Below are 18,194 nucleotides of genomic sequence, written 5' to 3'. Positions count from 1 at the left end.
GGTGCTGTCCACAAACCAACTCTGCCGGTGGTTGTCTGTCGTGTGATGGGGAATGGTAGAAATAAAAAAATAGCAGCAGAGTTAGATCCTGTGTGTGAGAGGTATGAAGTTTGTCCATCCATTGCATAGATGTTTGTACACAGCAATCAGCTTCACTGTTGTATTGTGGGTGGAATGATGCACTCATGGTATTTGATGCCGGAGGTGGTGCAAAACTGTTCACACTCGGTGCAAATAAATTGAGGTCCATCGTCAGACGTAATCACGGTAGGCAATCACTCGAGGCAGAAGATTGATGCCAAGGCCTGGATTGTGGAGCGAGTTGTCATAGTAGAGAGCATAGGAACCACAAAGGGAAATTTGCTGAAATCATTAGCGAAGATGAGCCAACGTGTATTCCAGTTAGGACCCCTGAAATCCAAGTGCATAAATCACCAATGTGCTTGTGGTTTGGTCATTCAAAGAACTGCTGAAACACAGCTGACTGATGTTCAGCACAGGATTGGCACTGAGAAGTCTTCTGTTCAATATGCGCATTGACTCTGTGCCAAGTGCAGTAACGCCACACCAGCTGCAAGGTGCGAATGATGCCACAGTGGGCATGGTGTAGCAAATGAAGTGTGTCAGAGTGGAGAGCCTGGGGAATGACAACATATGGTCATTATCCATGCGAATCAAACTGATACCTTGATGAACGGAAAATTTTGTGCCGATGGGCAGAGTATCAGTGAACCACATAACTACAAATCTTTGGCTGAATGCGGCCAACCAGTGCTGACAGAGTGTGACTGATTCTGCAAATTGGGATCCGCTGCTTTAGCCTGAGCAATTTTCGAGTGGCTAAGTGGAAAGCTACGCAAAGCATCTGTGTCTCGTGCAACAATGTAGCAACAAGATGTGGAGGACTCTTTGAATGCTGAATCTGGGCCAACAGGGAGGTGAGGAAAAGCTTCTGTGTTGGCATGCTTTGAAGTGAGCTGATACACAATCTCATATTAGTAATTTGACAAAAGAAGAGCCCACCATTGTAGCTTCTGCACTGTGCGATTTTGGACTGAATGAGAAGGACTAAACAAAGATCGAAGAGGGTTATGGTCAGACACCAAGTAAACTTTTCTGCCATGGAGATTCTGGTGAAACGTAGTTACATGATATACAATGGTAAGCGCCTCCTTTTCAATTTTCAAGTAATTACACTGAGCTTTGGACAACAACTTTGTAGCAAAGATAAGTGGCCTGTCAACATGACCAAATGTATGCGACGGAACTGCACTAATACCATAAGAGGAAGTATCCACAACCAAAACCTCCAGTTTGGCTGGATCAAAATAAACAAGGCATTGATCACTAATCAAAACATCTTTCAACTTCGGGAAAGCGATTTACTCCTTTCTTCAATGATTCTTCTATATTTGAACAACTCAGTCAAACAAACATTTTATTGTAATGTTCAGTATAATGACTATCAAAAATCTCAACAACAATGAAGTTTTCAAGCAGTGTCTATCTTCTGAGTAAGTCAGTTCAAGGACAGTCTTCATTTGTTCCAGACTTGACAATGGTGTTGACACTCTTGCTCTGAGTAGTTCACTGAACCTTCCAAATGTGTACCAACAAAGCTCAACTCATCAGTCACAGCCAACGAACTTCCTTTTGTATTTTGTTGCTGGTTTTTTGCCACCTTATGTCCATATATAGTCCACACCATCTCCACATACAGGTACAAGAGTGCACGCAGTAGATATTGTTTCTCTTTCCAATCACGTGATATGATAAGGTGGTACCTCAAAACTGTCTGCTGTGCTTTTGCAGGAATCTTAATAGTCAAGAATTTGCAGAATCTGTTGCAACGAAGAGTGTGGGTATTTAAGAATTTTTTCCCAATTTCATGAGTTGGCTATACTGCACATGATGGCATCACAAATCATTGCATCACTGTAGTATTTGCCTCAGTCACATTTGAATCTACACTGTCTAGTAAGGCCCTGCAAATCAGTCACGCAGTGACGGTATGTCTGTCCTTGTTGCATACTCAACCTAAATGGTTTGTAACGGGCATCCACCACTTGTACCCTATCCTCGTAACACTTTGTAAGCATCTGTATTAGGTCTTCATATTTTACAAAGTGGGAAAGAGTTTGGCACACTGCCTATAAGTAGTCACTCCCACCATATTCAAGGACTAAGAATGTTTGTCAGTATCTTGTACGTGATGCAGTGCGATGTGCACATTGAACTGTGCAAGGAATGCATTCCAGTCTTCCTTCATCTTATCAAACTCGCAAAATGGCAACACGCGCGCGCGCGCACACACACACACACACACACACACACACACACACACACACACACACACACACACAGCCGGGTGGATGGTGGTGGTGTTGCAATTGTTCCCAACGTCAGTTTTTACCCCATCTCCATCATCTTGGAAGTGATTTACCACTTCAAGCATGTGCATCCTTCGTTGACTCACGCAGCAGGCAATTGTGGCATGGTAGTCATTTGGAACCAAGCAATGCACAAAGACGCAAAAAGCAATACAAAATTCCACAGAAAAAAGGGGGGGGGGCAAAAGCAGCAACCATAGAACCTGGAACATAAATAGCACAAGCAAGCAAACACAGAGGACAAAGCATACAAGCCCACAAGTGACAAAAGCAACCAAAAAGACAACAGTAAAGTGAAAAGACAGTGACATGTGGGAACAAAAACATCTTGTCTCCAGGTTACTTATGCACTATTCCTTACACAATGATGAGGAGAGGTGGGTTACAGAGTAGCGCAGCATCTGTCCTTGTAGGCAAGCTGGATAAGAGCAGAAATGATTAAATATGGTTAACAGAAGTTTTACATATCTTGTAGCTGTCTCCAGGAATTGCAAAGACACTTTACAAATGAAGAAACAGCAGTAAAGTCCAGTTATTAGAAGAAGCTAGAGAGCATCGTGTAGTGTGAGGCTCCTGCTACTAATGCATAAATGAACCATCAGAGGCTGTCTAAGACTGAAGACCATTGAAGACTGTGATTGAGACTGAACCATGTAGCTGCTGCCGGCCATCCTATATCACGACGGTAGGGTACTCTTGTAGATGGAGCTATTGAAGACATGGCTTGGCAGGCGTGCATCATTGGATACACCGGGCCCCGCATGATGGCTATTGGCGTCTGTCAGAAGCGTGCATTTCTGTAGCCAACTGTGAGCCACTGGTGGGGATGGTATTGATGTGTGATGCCAAATAGACAACAAAGAAGAGGGCTGTCAAATATGGGAGTTTCATGTGGGGAGTCTGTCATGCAGGGCACACAGCACAAAGACACAGTCATTGAGTGATCAGTGCTCCGTAAAGTAGGCATTGCTGTCTACTTGGTGACCTTCCACTCAGCTGCCAACTGGTCTCTTCAGACCTAACTCCAAGTTCTGTTTATTTTACTCTTCCAATCCAGACTACCCATAGTTGCCACTGGACTTTCACTTGTCAACACCAGTGATGCCGATAGTCAGCTCCTTAGATCGCCCATGTCCCACCACTGCAGTGAGAAAACTGGAAGTTTGGCACTACCTGCTGAGCAGGATGGATCGTCAACTGTGGCGCAAAATCAGAGCACATATTTAACCTCGCAGAACTACCCACTTTTCTTCTATTGTATTATTTTCCTCTGTTTCAGTCTATCATTGCCTAATACTCCATTTGAAACTGTCAATAATCTATGGTTCTCTCTTTTCATTCAAGTCGTATCTCATGAACCGTAATTTGCAGTTCGTAATTTATCATAGCCCACATCTTCATCTGGACATGTTGTGCAGTGTAAAATCTGTTTCAAAATTTCTATGTTTCTGTTATACTAGCCTTCCCAGCAGCTTCACCTGCAGGAGCATTTGACACATATGTTAAACACATGTTGTCCTGCCCCTCTCTGTGTTCACTTCTTCCTCCCTCTGTCTGTCCACATCATTGTCTCACCTCTTTTTATCTCCTCTCTCGTCTCTTCATCTCCTCCTTACCCTCTCTGTGTCAATTACTTCCATCCCCTCCCTCTGCCCATATCTTTCTCCACCTCCCTCTGACCATATCTTCCTCCCCCACTCTTCATCTCTCCCTCCCCCCCCCCCCCATTTTTCTATTTCTACCTGCCCACTGCCCCTTCCACCTGTCTCATGCATCTCCCCACCTCCCCTTTCTCTATCCATTCCCTCCTCTCTTTGTTCTGTCCATCCCCTCCTCTCCTCGCTTTGTCCATTCCTTCCTCTATCCATCTCAATCTGTACCCTGTGTGCACACTAGCATGTGTAGCCCCTTGCAGTACAGTTTTTAAAGCAGGCTGGTAACTACTCCCACAATGCACCTCTCATGCAGAGCAGACTACATATCAGCTTCTTGAAAATCATTTATTTGCTCTGATGTACAGGCCACCATACAAAGCAGATTGATAAAGCAGGCCGATACCACTGCAACCACGATGGGCAGCCTGTATGCCAGGGGCTGGAACAAACAATTTTTCCTTCTCTTTCTTTTCCTACTATCAAATCGCAGTTTCCCATCACAATCACAATTTTGCCTCCTTTAACTATCTGAATAGTTTATTTTCTCTATCCAAACACTATTTCTGTCTCATTAACATCTATGGAGCTAATGGGCAAATAAACTTGTACTACTTTGGTGGGGATTGACTTCATGTCTATTTTGCCTATGATACTGCTTTCACTATGCTGTTCATACTATGTCACTCACATTCTTATTTTCTTATGTGTTATTAGACTTACTTTTGCATGTTTCAGTGAAATACAGTTTGTCACCTTTTTCTTTTTTTCATAGCTAATATGGAAATGAAAGCTAATGTGAAGTTGTGATAATGGATGAAGTACAATTAAAGTTTACTCTATACTATTTATATTATGAACTTTGAAATGTCCTGTCAGAAGTGAGGAGCATATGAGGAGGGGTACATTTATATAGAAGATTCAATGTTCTCTTGCAATTTTTAAATGTTGATGTCATTTTCCACAGCCTAAAATCAGAGCTGTTGTAAAACACAGTAAACCTGCAGTGGATCCATACTTATTTCGTTGCAGGAAGACGACCTTTCCCACCTCTCGTGCTGTCAGCGGCTCCATCCCGTTTGGTGCTTTCAGGGCTTCAGCATGTTATGGTTATCACAAGCAATGGCTGCATTAGTGTATGGGACTTTGAGAAAAGCCGTTGCCTTATCAAGAATGAATCGCTGATGCCTATTATGCGTTCTGAACCAGGTACACAGAATCGTTTGCAGTCACTGCAACTTCTTTTTAATTTTATGTTGTCTGGTGTGTTGAAGAGATCAGTTCATTGCTGCCATGGTCTTATTAAAATTACTTGGTAGTTGACTTTTCCAAACCTTGCAACTGAGGTGCTCAGCATTACACAGTCTTTTCATCATTGTCAGTATGTTTTGGACCTACGATGAACAGTATCGATTCTTTGGAGTATCAGAAGAGGTGTCTCTATAACTATGCATGTATTGCAAGTGTCAAGTATTTTAAAATACGTTTTTAAGGGATTCCATTTATTAAAAAATTACAAAACTGATCATTTTCTTTCATTTTATGGAGTTATAGTGATACAGAACCACCAATAAGTCATAGGGTAGTGAAAATAAACAATAAAGGCTTATGAAGTAGTCTTTAAAAGGAAAAAGAAGACAGCAGATGGCTGCAGTTCATAACATTATGTGCTCTATGAGAGTGGGTAAATTAAAGGTTAACAGCACATCAGCACTGTATAATTTTTAACACAATTTGTAAATATTCTTAAAATGATTTATCACCACTTGAAAAAGCAGGATCCATGCATTTCATGGGAAAACGCTGACTCATGACATAAATTTACCATCTCTGTGTTTAGCACTCCAATATTTTCTTCCACATAGTTATCACTTTGGATATATTATCACATTCTCCACTGCTGAGTCACTTTCAGTTTACCACCACATGTGTCACCAGACAAAAGTCAGTATAATTAACAAAATAAATAAATATAAAATAAAAATTATTGACTGTGGGGGGAATAATTAGAAAGCATGAAGAAAATGAAAAGTTTTACTTTTGTTTCAATCATCTGATGTTAAAGGTATATGGAATGAAGGTAATTAAACTTTCAGCTTGATATGTGTGCTTCTGCAGTTGTCCTCATTTACTATATCTCTATATTATTTAGGCTCTTATCTTACAGTAATTCTTTTTCCTATCTTTACAGGCTCTGTTGTCACAATTTTGAGTTGTACAGTAACAGAGAAAGGCTGCCCTATAATATCACTATCAACAGGAAAAGCATTCATGTTCTCCAGTGATCTAAGTTGCTGGTAGGAGGAATAGAAATCTCAGATATTTATTTCGGTTGTTTTTTTATACATCCATGATGACAAAATTTGTGTGCCATGTCTTGTACACCAGGTTATTAATGGGTGACAGCTTAGATGCAGACCAGCGCTCTTGTGCTCAGCGTACTTTCACTCAGCTGCTGCCACAAGAAAACAAATTGCTTCCACTTGCTTCTTTGCAGTCTCACATTAAAGGGTATGTTGTGAACAAATAAATGTAAACTTCAGTTACTAATAACATTCATATTTTGTTAATATTTGATTTAACTGAGTAAATTCTTCTAGCAGTTTTGCTCAGTAGTTGTTTCATTCTGAAAGCTAAGTTTTTGTCTTTCATTTGGTGAACCATGGACCTCACCAAGGTGTGGTGGCTCATGTGCCACATCTATACAGCTTATCATACCATTGGTTCAACCACAATGGAGGGGTATTTATGGAGAGAGCAGACATACTTGTGCTTCCTGAGGGGCAGCAGCCATTTCAGTAGTGGCAGAGGCAACAGTCTAGATCATTGGCTGATCTGCCTTTGTAACATCACCCAAGGTTGTGCTGTTACTGCAAAGGACTAAAACAGAGGGGAAATTACAGTCATAATTTTTCTTGATTTAATGATGATGACATCCTCCTGGGTAAAATATCCTTGAGGTAAAATAGTCCCCTATATTGTCCTTCAGGCAGAACTACTCAAGAAGTTGTTGTCATCAGGAAAAACAGAACTGGCATTATTTGGGGTAAAGCATGGCATATTAGATGTGTTAATTGAATCGGTAGGTGGAGAATTCAAAATGAGAAATGAGTAGGTTGAAGTTAGATACAGAGGTAATTAGTGAAGTGAAGTGGCAGGGAGAATAGGACTTCTGGTCAAGTTGGCACAGTGATACATATATAGAAAATCAAGAAGGGATCATGCAGGAGCACGTCCAATAATGAACAAGAAAGTAAGAAAAGTCGTCAACTAATATGAACAGCATAGTGAGCAAAGTATCGCAGTCAACCCAAGCCACAGTAGTATAACTTTATATGCCAACTTGCTCTACAGGTAATGAAATGATTGAAAGACTGTATGATGAAAGTAAAAAGGGAGACAGAAAGTTAATTGTAATGGGGTACTGGAACTTGATGGGATTCCAGAGGGGGAGAAGAAAAAGTAGTAGGAGACCATGGTTTGGAGGAAAGGAGTGAAAGAGGGAAGTGCTCGGTAGAATTTTTGCACAAGTTTTCCATATGTTGATTGTCACTAACACTTGGTTTAAGTATTATGCAAGAATATTTTATATATGGATGAGATGTTATGACACTGAAATATTTCAGATTTCAAAACCAAATGTTAAACTATTAGATTTTCCCTGGGTCAGGTGTAGACACGCCATAATTTATTGGTTATAAACAGCAAATTAAGGCTTAATAAACTGGATAAACTGAAAGAACTTGAGGTTGTTGAGAGTTTCAGAGGAAGCATTAGGCAATGTTTGTCTGAAACAAGGAAAATGAATAAAGTAGAAGACAGAAACTGTGAGTGATGAAAGAGTGAAGGTAAAACAATAATGGAAATTCCTGGATGAGGCAGTATGTAAAATAAAAGAAGGACAACCACTCACCTATAGCAGTTCAATGCATGGAGCACAGTTACACATAGAAAATACAATTCACACTAGCTTTTGAGTACTAGTTCTTTTTAAAGCAATGGAACACACATTCACACACACAACCACACAGGCACCCAAAAGCACACTCCCATGCCCACGGTAAGACTGATTACTGATATTCGAGTATTGAAAACAGTTCCTTGTGCCGATGGAGATGGGGAATGGGGTAGGGAAGAACACAAGGTATGGGTAGCGAGAAAGAGGCTGGTCTTTGGACAGATGACTTCGTGGCCACACAAGATGTAAAGAATACAGAGGATATAACAAAAAGAGGTGTAGGGAGAGGGAGAGGTGTACTGAGGGGAAAAATGGGGAGAGGGGAAAAGGAAAGTAAACTAAAGATGAAGAGGGAGAAAGGGAGGGGAGAGAGAAGGGAGCGGGATTGAGAAAGGGGAAGAGCAGAGAGGGGGAGGGGCATGTGCGAGTGAGTGAGTGAGTGAGTGCATGATCTAGATGGTGAAGGAGTGGTGTCAACAGAAGAGAGAAGAGAAAAGGCAAAGTGAGGCAAGGGGAACAGGTTAGCAGAGGTTAAGGCCAGGGGGATTTCAGGAGTGCAGGATGTATTAGAAAGACAACAGATTCCCCACTCTTGAAACCCCATCAGCCCGAACTTCCTCTAATGTGTTTCCACTGCCTAACCTTTCCTTTCCCCTTCTCTCTTCTGCCGGCATCACACTTCCATCCAATTCATACACTGCCTTCTCCCACTACTCCCCCCCACATGCAGCCATCTCCGTGTCTATTCCCCTCTCCCCGTCTGTCCCCCTCTCCCCGTCCGTCCCCCTCTCCCTGTCTGTCCTCCTCCCCCTCTACCCGTCTGTCCCCCTCCCCCTCTCCCCATCTGTCCCCCTCCCCCTCTCCCCGACTGTCCCCCTCCCCCTCTCCCCGCCTGTTTCTCAAGAAATGTATAAACACACCAGGCAGTACTGACACTATGACTTATCTTAGAAGATAGCCTGAAGAAAGGCAAACACAGAAGTTGTAGTTTGGCTGAAGTTTAAGAGAATCATCCGAAAAAATCATTGTGGAAAGAAGTGAGATACTGAAGTACTGAGGAATGCTGGGAGGCATTTGAAGTTCATTTATTGTGGATACTGAGATAAGGAACACCAGAGTAGGCAGCTCATTTGAAGAGGAGTGGACATCTCTGGATAGGGAACAGATGCTGGGCAGACAAACATAGGTACAAGGAAGGTGACTGTAAAGGAACCTAGGGTAACAGGTGAAATACTTCAATTAATCAATGAAAGAAGGAAGTACAGAAATGTTCAGGCAGTGGCTGGAATACAGCAATGTAAATCCCTTAAAATGAAATAAGCTTGCAAACTGAGGCAGAAGAAATGGTGTTCAGGTCTGCTCTCATCTTTTCTTGATCTATCTGCAAAATGAGAATATATATATATATATATATATATATATATATATATATATATATATATATATATATATATATATATATATATATATATATGAGTGTGTGTGTGTGTGTGTGTGTGTGTGTGTGTGTGTGTTACAGCAAAGTGAGATAATGAGTGACTTATTTCAGTTCATACCAAATAATAGGTAAATAATTATCTATCTATTGTAATTATAATAAATTAGAGTTTTAACCAGTGTACAGCTTTCTTCTTCTTCTTCTCCTCTCTCTCTCTCTCTCTCTCTCTCTCTCTCTCTCTCTGTCTTTACGATGATGAGGTCATGAGATATCACAGTGGGAATGTTTAACGACATAATATGAATTGCAGTGTGCCTTCATCTGCAGTAACTCTCATTTCAGTCTCCTGTTCCTCCTCTACTTCCGACATGGTTTTTAAGTCATGCGAATTGAGGTGGCTGACATTCTCACAAACTGTATCCCAGTTGATGCAGAACTTGGAACAGTGTAGGCCTGTCTTTTGGCAACTGCAAGAGTTGCCAAAGTTTAGCATTTGCATGGGATATAGGTCAGAATAACACTGGGTGCTGGCAGCTCAAGCAAATGCAATCCTTGGACCTCGTCCAACCTGACTCCTCAGGATTTTTATTTTTGCACAGCCCCTGTTGTATCTGGCTGTACAATCTGAGAATATACTGGTAAGCAGCATCTTCTGTTGGTAGCAGAGAATTGATGTTGGTAGTTGTTACGATTGCCGATTTGGTGGAGCTTCCATATTGGATGTGGTTCAGAGGCACCTGCTTATACCACCATACAACTTAACGAGGGATCTTTTACTGCACTCCACCACTGCCTCATTGTCCATGTTTGGATCTTTAAATATTCATATGTCCTGTTGCAATTCAGGATGTTTCTTCAGTGATGCGTTTCACTTTTCCCTGACTGTAAAGAGCAGAAGTAGTGTCACAGCAACTTGACTACATGCAAATACGAGATTTTCTCTCAAGCAGAGTGGCCAATTCCCTGAGAACAGTCAGGCTTCTGTGGGATTTTTTTTTGCCTGCTTTCATCATTAATGCATTATGTTGTTGAAAGAAGTTGGATAGAATGATGAGAAGCGCCCCCCCCCCCCCCTCTTGCCTTCCACAACAACTATGACGGTTGAATGTGTGGAAGCCAGAGATGTGCAGTGTTGACAATCGTGTAGAATGATTTGAAATTGAATGACCACATAAAATAAATCATGAGTAAGACATATGCTAGATATATTTATTGGAAGAATCCTCAGGAAATGTGCTCCATAAACAAAGGAAACAGTTTACAAAACACTTGTTCGACAAATACTGCTCACCAGTATGGGATCCCTTTTAGATTGGACGGATAGAGGAAATATTGAAGACTGAAAGAACAGCAGTGCATTTTGTTACAGGTTGATTTAGTAAGCACAAAAGCATCACAGAAATGGTAAACCAATTGCAATGGCAGACACTGCAAGAGAGGTGTTCTGCATCACAGTATGGATTATTGTTAAAGTATTGTTATAGTATGTTCCTAAATGAGTCAACAACATATTGCTCCCTTCTACGTACATCTCACAAATGGACCATGAAGATAAAACCAGAGGAATTGAGCCCACACGGAGGCTTATTGGCAATCGTTCTTTCCACAAACTATTTATGACTAGAACAGGAAAGAGGGGAAATGACAGCAGTACACAAAGTACCCTCACCCACATACAGCAAGGGGGCTTGCAGAGTGTAGACATAGTTGTAGATCAAGGTATCGACATCTCCCATGGCTTACTTGGAAGTTATGCCTGCTATGTCCAATTTGTCCATTAAAACTGATATTAAGCATTCCTCCTCCTTCAAATTAGACAGGAATTTGTCCTAAGTGACATGTGTTACCCGCCTTTCATTGAAGATTATTTCTACAAAGCTGTGTTTGTGGGACCTTCTCAATTGCTCTTCCTCCTTAAGTTTTTTGCTAGTGTACTTCTTTGCACATTGTTCACGAACCTTAAACAAAGATTTGCTCTTCAAAAGGGCAGGTAATCCTGCTCTTCCTCTTCTTACTTACTTCGAGAACATTCTTTAACGCCACCTCGGGCTTGGATGGTGATACTTTTCTCCCATCATCCAGTACACCATCACATGGAACACACCTTTGACCTCATCTCATTCTGTATGACTGTTTTATATATTTAAGCTGAATTTCCAACCGCCGGAGGAGGAATCAAAATACACAGACTGGCCTCTCACCTGTCAGGAGGAAAGGTCAGTGCCAGCTCACAAACATCTTGCAGTCCCCCTCAGCAAGTGTCTCAACTACCAACCACTCTAATAACATCATGACGCTACTGGAGAATGGAAATTGGCTAGGGATGTGCGACAAAGTATGGTAGGAATGTGAGGGGGCTAGGTCCTGAGATGGCCCATCACCTTCAGTTCTGAAATCATGCTAACTTCAACATTCACTAAACACTCAGTTGGTCTGGCAAGAAAAGTCACAATGAACTGTTATGTGGGAAATTTTATCCTCTTTACTTTTGTACATTGTCAAATTTACTGAAATTTTTGTCTTTTCTGAGTTGTAAGTGTAAAAACTCAAAAAGTTTCATTTTTTGTGGATTTTTTTCCATTTTTGCCTCATTTCTGGACCAGAGTTTCAGTGGAACTTGCAAAATTCAGATTCAAAACCCTAAAAAACATATAGAAAGCTTGTCAAAGCTTGTCAAAAACTTCTGTAAAAGCTTCAATTACTTGTCCTTTCTGAGCATCATTTGATTGGACTAAAAGTGGAAGACGTCAAAGACTCCTTTGTCAGATCTAATGTTCGTATTATGACTAATGTGGTCTACCAAGCACAGTTGCATGATGCCTATCTAAAGGCTTACAAGTGCAACATAAATTTGGTTTTCGGTATTTCGTATACTGTAATTATTTTACCTTTATTTTAACATTTTTCAGCCCAATATCAGCCCATGTCCTGTGCTTTGTTCTTGTCAAGCTATAGGTTATCAAGGATACCCATCATATATTTATTGTACAGAATTTAAAAGGCTGTCATTATCTATTAGTTATGAGGTAAGATGTCGAATTAAAGATTTAACACAATAAGTCCTGGATTAAAGTTACAAACTGTGTATGTCTTGAGGTAGCATAACTCATGTGCAAAGTGCTCCTACACACACACACACACACACACACACACACACACACACACACACACACACACACAAAATAAAAAAAAATAACACTTACTAAATTTTTGCTGTTCATCATCATCAGGTGTGATATGATGTTTTAATTATTACTTCTTTACTACTAACTGTATTCAGAACACATTCTGCAGACTGTATCCATATATACCACTGAAAGCACCTGCATAATTGTATGATTGTGTGATGCCCAGTTCAGGAGATATGACATCAAATACATTTGTAAAGTAAACAGATGTTTGAAGTTGTTTGATACATAAGAGTTCAGTTCTTTAAAAAAATGGGGATTGCAGCTCTTGAGTGCATCACTCACAGCAGTGAAATAGAGTGCAATTACACAACACCACTTAGAATATGAAACTGATCTATTCTCATGCTGTATTTAGACAAACATGCCATCATAAAACTGATGTGGAGCTTCCCATAACATCAGCAGGCATGTAGTCAAATGCATTGTTTAAATCAATGAAACACATGTAGATATCATGTACTGTTCAATGATTTTCTCTTGAACTAGTTTAACTACAGAAATAGCAGCATGTCCCTGTTAGGTCAGAAGTTACATTGGCTTTTGGGAATTATTTATTCAGTAAGAGAAACTGCCATTTATTAACAATATATGACAGAACTTTTCTGTCTGCACATAGTATATTTTTCATTGATTGAGATGCCTTCTGTGTAAGAATCTATTTGTGTTAAATTCAGCATCGAGGTGAGATTAGGGCATATGTAGGCAGTAATTTTTCCCTCGTTGTGTTTGGGAGTGGAACAGGGAGAGAAGATGTTAGTTGTGGTACGGGGTACCCTCCGCCACACACCGTATGGTGGATTGTGGAGTATGTATGTAGATGCAGATGTAGATGAACAACTGGTCCCTTTGCAGTTGAGCAGCTTACAGATTATCAGTCTCCGTTGGCTCATATTTCATTGTCTCTGTGGGAGGTTATATGTTAGCCTCATTTTAGATGTATCAAGACACTGATTAGCCCAACCCTCAGCTTCAATTGTAGCCCTACTTATTTGAACATCTATAATATCTCTCGTAGCTTAAATAACATAATTGAGGAGGTGCCAGTACATAGGTCTAGGATGCATACAAGCTTTTTGTATTTTCCAGTAAATCTGAGGAATGTGTTTTTCAAGCGGTGATTGAAATCTGTCCACAATGTAAGGAGCACATTTCCATTTGCATTATACTTTCCAGTACTGTGACTCTGGTTATCCCATTCCTGCCTTCATTTCCTGGAATATGAAACATATTGCACTTCCCTGACTGCTCCCAGCACGCTTATTAGTGTGTGTGTGTGAGATATATCTCACCTCCCTGGCTGCACCATATCTCTCTCTGTCAACCTTTGTTGTGTTGTGTATAATTTTTGTCATATCTCATCGTTTAGGAACTCACTTCAACAATTTCATCTCTGCTGTTGTCACATTTTCATTTCTCTCAAAATAAATGAACAAGTGAATCTTAACTTGTCTTCTGCTGGTAGCCATGGAATACAAAGGATTTTTGTATCATAATTGGATATAAATTGGTGAACATTAAAATATGATACATTATTTCATAAACCCACTTAACAATTTTCTATTTTACTAAGGAGGAGAATGAGACAGTATTGAAAAGTGGCCACAAGATTTCTTCTGCCAGTCTTAGTAGCAGGAAAAGAAACACAAAAAGTCACTAAACAGTAAGTTCATTGCTGGCAGCAATGTTAAGAAAAAACTCGGGTAGATTGTGAGTGAATTGTAGTGTGTCTTCGTCTCATGCTCTCAGGAAGGAGCATATACATTAATATGAGGGTAATCCCAAAAGTAAGGTCTCCTATTTTTTTATAAGTACATAGACCTGTTTATTTCTACTATGGTTTACATCAGTTTACAGCTTGAACATTTAGCTATTTTTCGACATAATCACCATTTCTGTCGATGCATTTTTGTAGACGCTGTGGCAGTTTTACTATGCCCATGTCATACCAGCTCACCGCCATGCTGTTCAGAAAGTTATGAACCTCGTTTTTCACCTCATCCTCGGAGTTGAATCGCTTTCGGCCAAATGTTCTTTTAACCTATGGAACAGGTGATAGTCACTGGGTGCCAAGTCAGGACTATAGGGTGGGTGGGTGATTATGTTCCACTGAAACTGTTGCAGGAGAGCAACGGTTTGACGAGCGATATGTGGGCGAGTGTTCTCATGGAGAGTGTCTACACCCTTGCCCAACATTCCACTTCTCCGGCTCTGAGTTGCCCGTTTGAGTTTTTCAGAGTCTCACAGTACCTGTCAGCGTTAATTGTGGTCCCAGCGATTCAGCTCCAACGATGAGGTAAAAGAAGAGGTTCATAACTTTCGAACAGCATGGCGGTGAGCTGGTATGACATGTGCATACAAAAACTGCCACAGCATCTACAAAAATGCATCAACATAAATGGTGATTATGTCGAAAAATAGCTAAATGTTCAAGCTGTTAACTGATGTAAACCATTGTAGAAATAAACAGCTCTATGTACTTATAAAAAAATAGGAGACCATACTTTTGGTATAACCCTCACAAGATGTATGTGTGCGTCTGCTACTACTGTAACATTGTCAAATGAAGATCAACTAAAATTTTCTGATAGCCTACAAGCATGTGCCCTGATAAAATGAATGTGTTAGTGTCTCAGTGGTTAAATGCCAGACTAAGGATCCAAAGGTCTGCGGCTCCATCCCTAGTCAGTTCTACAATTTTTTCCGTTACTTGTCTCTTCTTTTTCCTGTGGCAGTGTTTGTTAATGTGAAAAATGCCAAGTTTCACTGTGGTTCAGTGTCCATTTTAAGCTGTAAGTCCTCCTGTAACTGGTTGGGAAATAGAACGTGGCTTGATGGTGCAGCTCATCCTCACTGCAAGTGGTCAGGGCATTCAATGGCAAGGGATGTCACGCAGACAAGAGCAGCTGTTCGCAGTGACTGCTCTTGTTGCATCAACCACGAGCAGCTGGTCGCAGTGACTCCTCTTGTTGCATCAACCGCCACACTGCCAAAGCAGCCAAAACCTCATTAGCAGCTCGTATGTGTAGTGCAACACAACAGAGCTGCCTCCTGCTACTGCTGCCACACAGCAGTCAAATGTGCTAGCACGTGCACACAGGGTTCCCCCAGTGTGCAGCGAATCTGTATTCTGAGGCAACTCAATGCTGACCGGTGCAACAGGCCAGTTGCCACTGTGTCAAAGCCATACTCTGTGTGACCAGCAGAATGCAACAGTAGGTATTTTAACAATACGGCCTGGCCATTGAGGCTCAAGGCTGCAGGCCGTACCACGAAGCCGTGTTCTGTATGGCCAGGCCTTAAAGTTCATTAGTATACAAACCAACCATCAGGTTGACAACAGTTTTGAATTTTTAAGAGAAAAAGTATTTTGCATTGGCATTGCAAAAATGCTTGGTCATCAGTCTGTCGTTACTTCCCTTGGGAGTTTTAAGGAGTGGTTTGGTAAGTTTATTTTGAACTGCAAATCAAACCACACCAGAGGATCTTTTAAGATGAAATTGCAGTAGTGAATACAGCCACTCAGATTCTGTCTCACGTCTGTACTATTTTCATACAAGTCTCACAGATGGCAGCAATATTGTTGAACTGGGATAGTTCTTGTCCAATGACTGCTGTTTTTCTCTTTGTCACAAACACTTGTCACACTTTGCCGAGATATGAAAGTGCCAGATCACCGTCTCTAAATTTGAAAAATGGTGACATAGTTTTTGATTGTATGACTGTTAGTGGTCTTGGTTTCCCATCAGATTTAAGTAAGATGAACTGTGTTTGTTACTTTTCCTAAGTCATTCTGTGGATTGGAATAAGCAGAACATTCCTAAGCTGAGCTGATTTGTCATAAGATGTACTGCTGAACCAATCATTCCATCTCACTCTTTTTCTAGGAGTGACAACTCTTTTCTGACAGCCTGCAGGCAGATAGTGGACTAGTAGCTTCTCTTACAGCCAGTGCTTCATCACAATAGGACTCAACTCTATGTCTGGTATACTTGCCAGATTGTTGCCAGTGCATGACTATATTTCAGTGCAAAAGCAGTTGCACAAGTGCAGAACCACTCTCCCAATCTGTACTTCCATGGAACAGTAGAACAAAGACTAATATGGCTGGCAGAAGAGAATGGATGCAGCACTTGCCCAGAGATCATTATAAATGCTCTGATGAGTACCGCTACAGAATATCACACTGTCCTATTCATTCACCAGGGAAGGTGAAAATGTTTGCCATATCTGCAGTGTCCAATAGGATATAATAGTGCTGTCTGTGTACAGAGTGGAGGCTCTTGCCTAATGCTACACTTCCTAAATTGGGCAGTGTTTCCTTCACAAAATGCAACCTGTGATGAATAGATATGGTTTTCTGGGGTGTTACTGCTGTGTGTGTGCATCTATAGCCATTTTGAGAGATTTAAGAATGCTCACAAATCAGTCATAACTAGAAGTCATACTCCAGATAGAAGTTGACCCCATTGCTGCAAAAGCACTGCAGAAAAATGCACCATACACATTGTCTGTGAACTGAGCTGCAAGTTAGTTTCAGCATTTTGTACTGGTGTGACTACCACTAATGACACAGTAAAGATGAGTAGCCACCTACAAATTGTTTGCAGTCACAGATGTCAGTCTCTCTTACTTACCACACACTGTAATGTGGAAACAGTGGTATAGGTAACTGGGAAACTATTAAAGACATTTGACTCCCACCCCTTGTAACCCCTACCCCACTCATACGACTAATGGTAACAATAGTCTCTTGGAATTCTGCTAACACTTAGCTGTAGTTCATCTTTACCTTAACTTCAAATAATTTTCTTCACCCTTTTCATTTCCCTTCTGTTGTATCCACGGACCCAACCAACCAACCAACCAACTCGCGCACACGCGCCCTGACCGTGATATCGCTGGCCACAGTTCCTGTCATGGCCGTCGGCGTCTCAGGGTGTTACCGCCAACGGAAGAGGTCGCACCATGGCTGAGCTCGGGTCCGCAGCGCCCTCTGCCTTTTGCATATGAGGAGGAGCGCTGGCCCTGAGATGGACAGTCTATTGTCGATTGTCTATTGCTAGCCTTTCGTGGAGCTTATAGCAGAGCCATTGCAGTGTGATATTTGCTATTGTATTCGACTAGGCTCAGTACACAGATTACTCTTGGATATTACTTGGACTTTTATTGCTGGTGTACGCTTCGTCAGAAATAAAGATAAGTTATCTCTTCATTCTAGCTGGCGCAATTCTTGTCATTAATTATTTTTTGGCCAACAGACATAGCTACATCCTGGTCACTAACCACGCTTTATAAAATTTGTGGTGGCTCCCCCAAAAGTACCGCCGAAGACCTTGGGTTTGGGAGCTGTCACAAAACCTTCAGTTTATTATTAGTACTCTTAAATATGAATCTTGGCTTTTTAAATTGGTTGCAGCTTTTCACTTATCATACACTTTTAGCTATTCTGTTTCAGGGGTTGGTGGGACTTCCTTGCATCATCTATTCTTATTTCTTTCCTCTTCTTGTTGCTATCAGCCTGTTTTACACAAACTTGATACCTTGGATTACAATTTTTGTAGCTGC

The 18,194-nt window shown here is 41.1% G+C and overlaps 1 pseudogene; it reads left to right on the top strand.

Moving 5' to 3' along the window:
• The window catches only part of LOC126419662 (protein HIRA-like), a 356,219-nt pseudogene that overhangs the window by 304,764 nt on the left and 33,261 nt on the right, over positions 1 to 18,194 (top strand).

This window comes from Schistocerca serialis, chromosome 9 (genome assembly GCF_023864345.2).
Source record: "Schistocerca serialis cubense isolate TAMUIC-IGC-003099 chromosome 9, iqSchSeri2.2, whole genome shotgun sequence".
Taxonomy (NCBI): domain Eukaryota; kingdom Metazoa; phylum Arthropoda; class Insecta; order Orthoptera; family Acrididae; genus Schistocerca; species Schistocerca serialis.
This window is presented reverse-complemented; position numbering and strand designations above follow the sequence as displayed.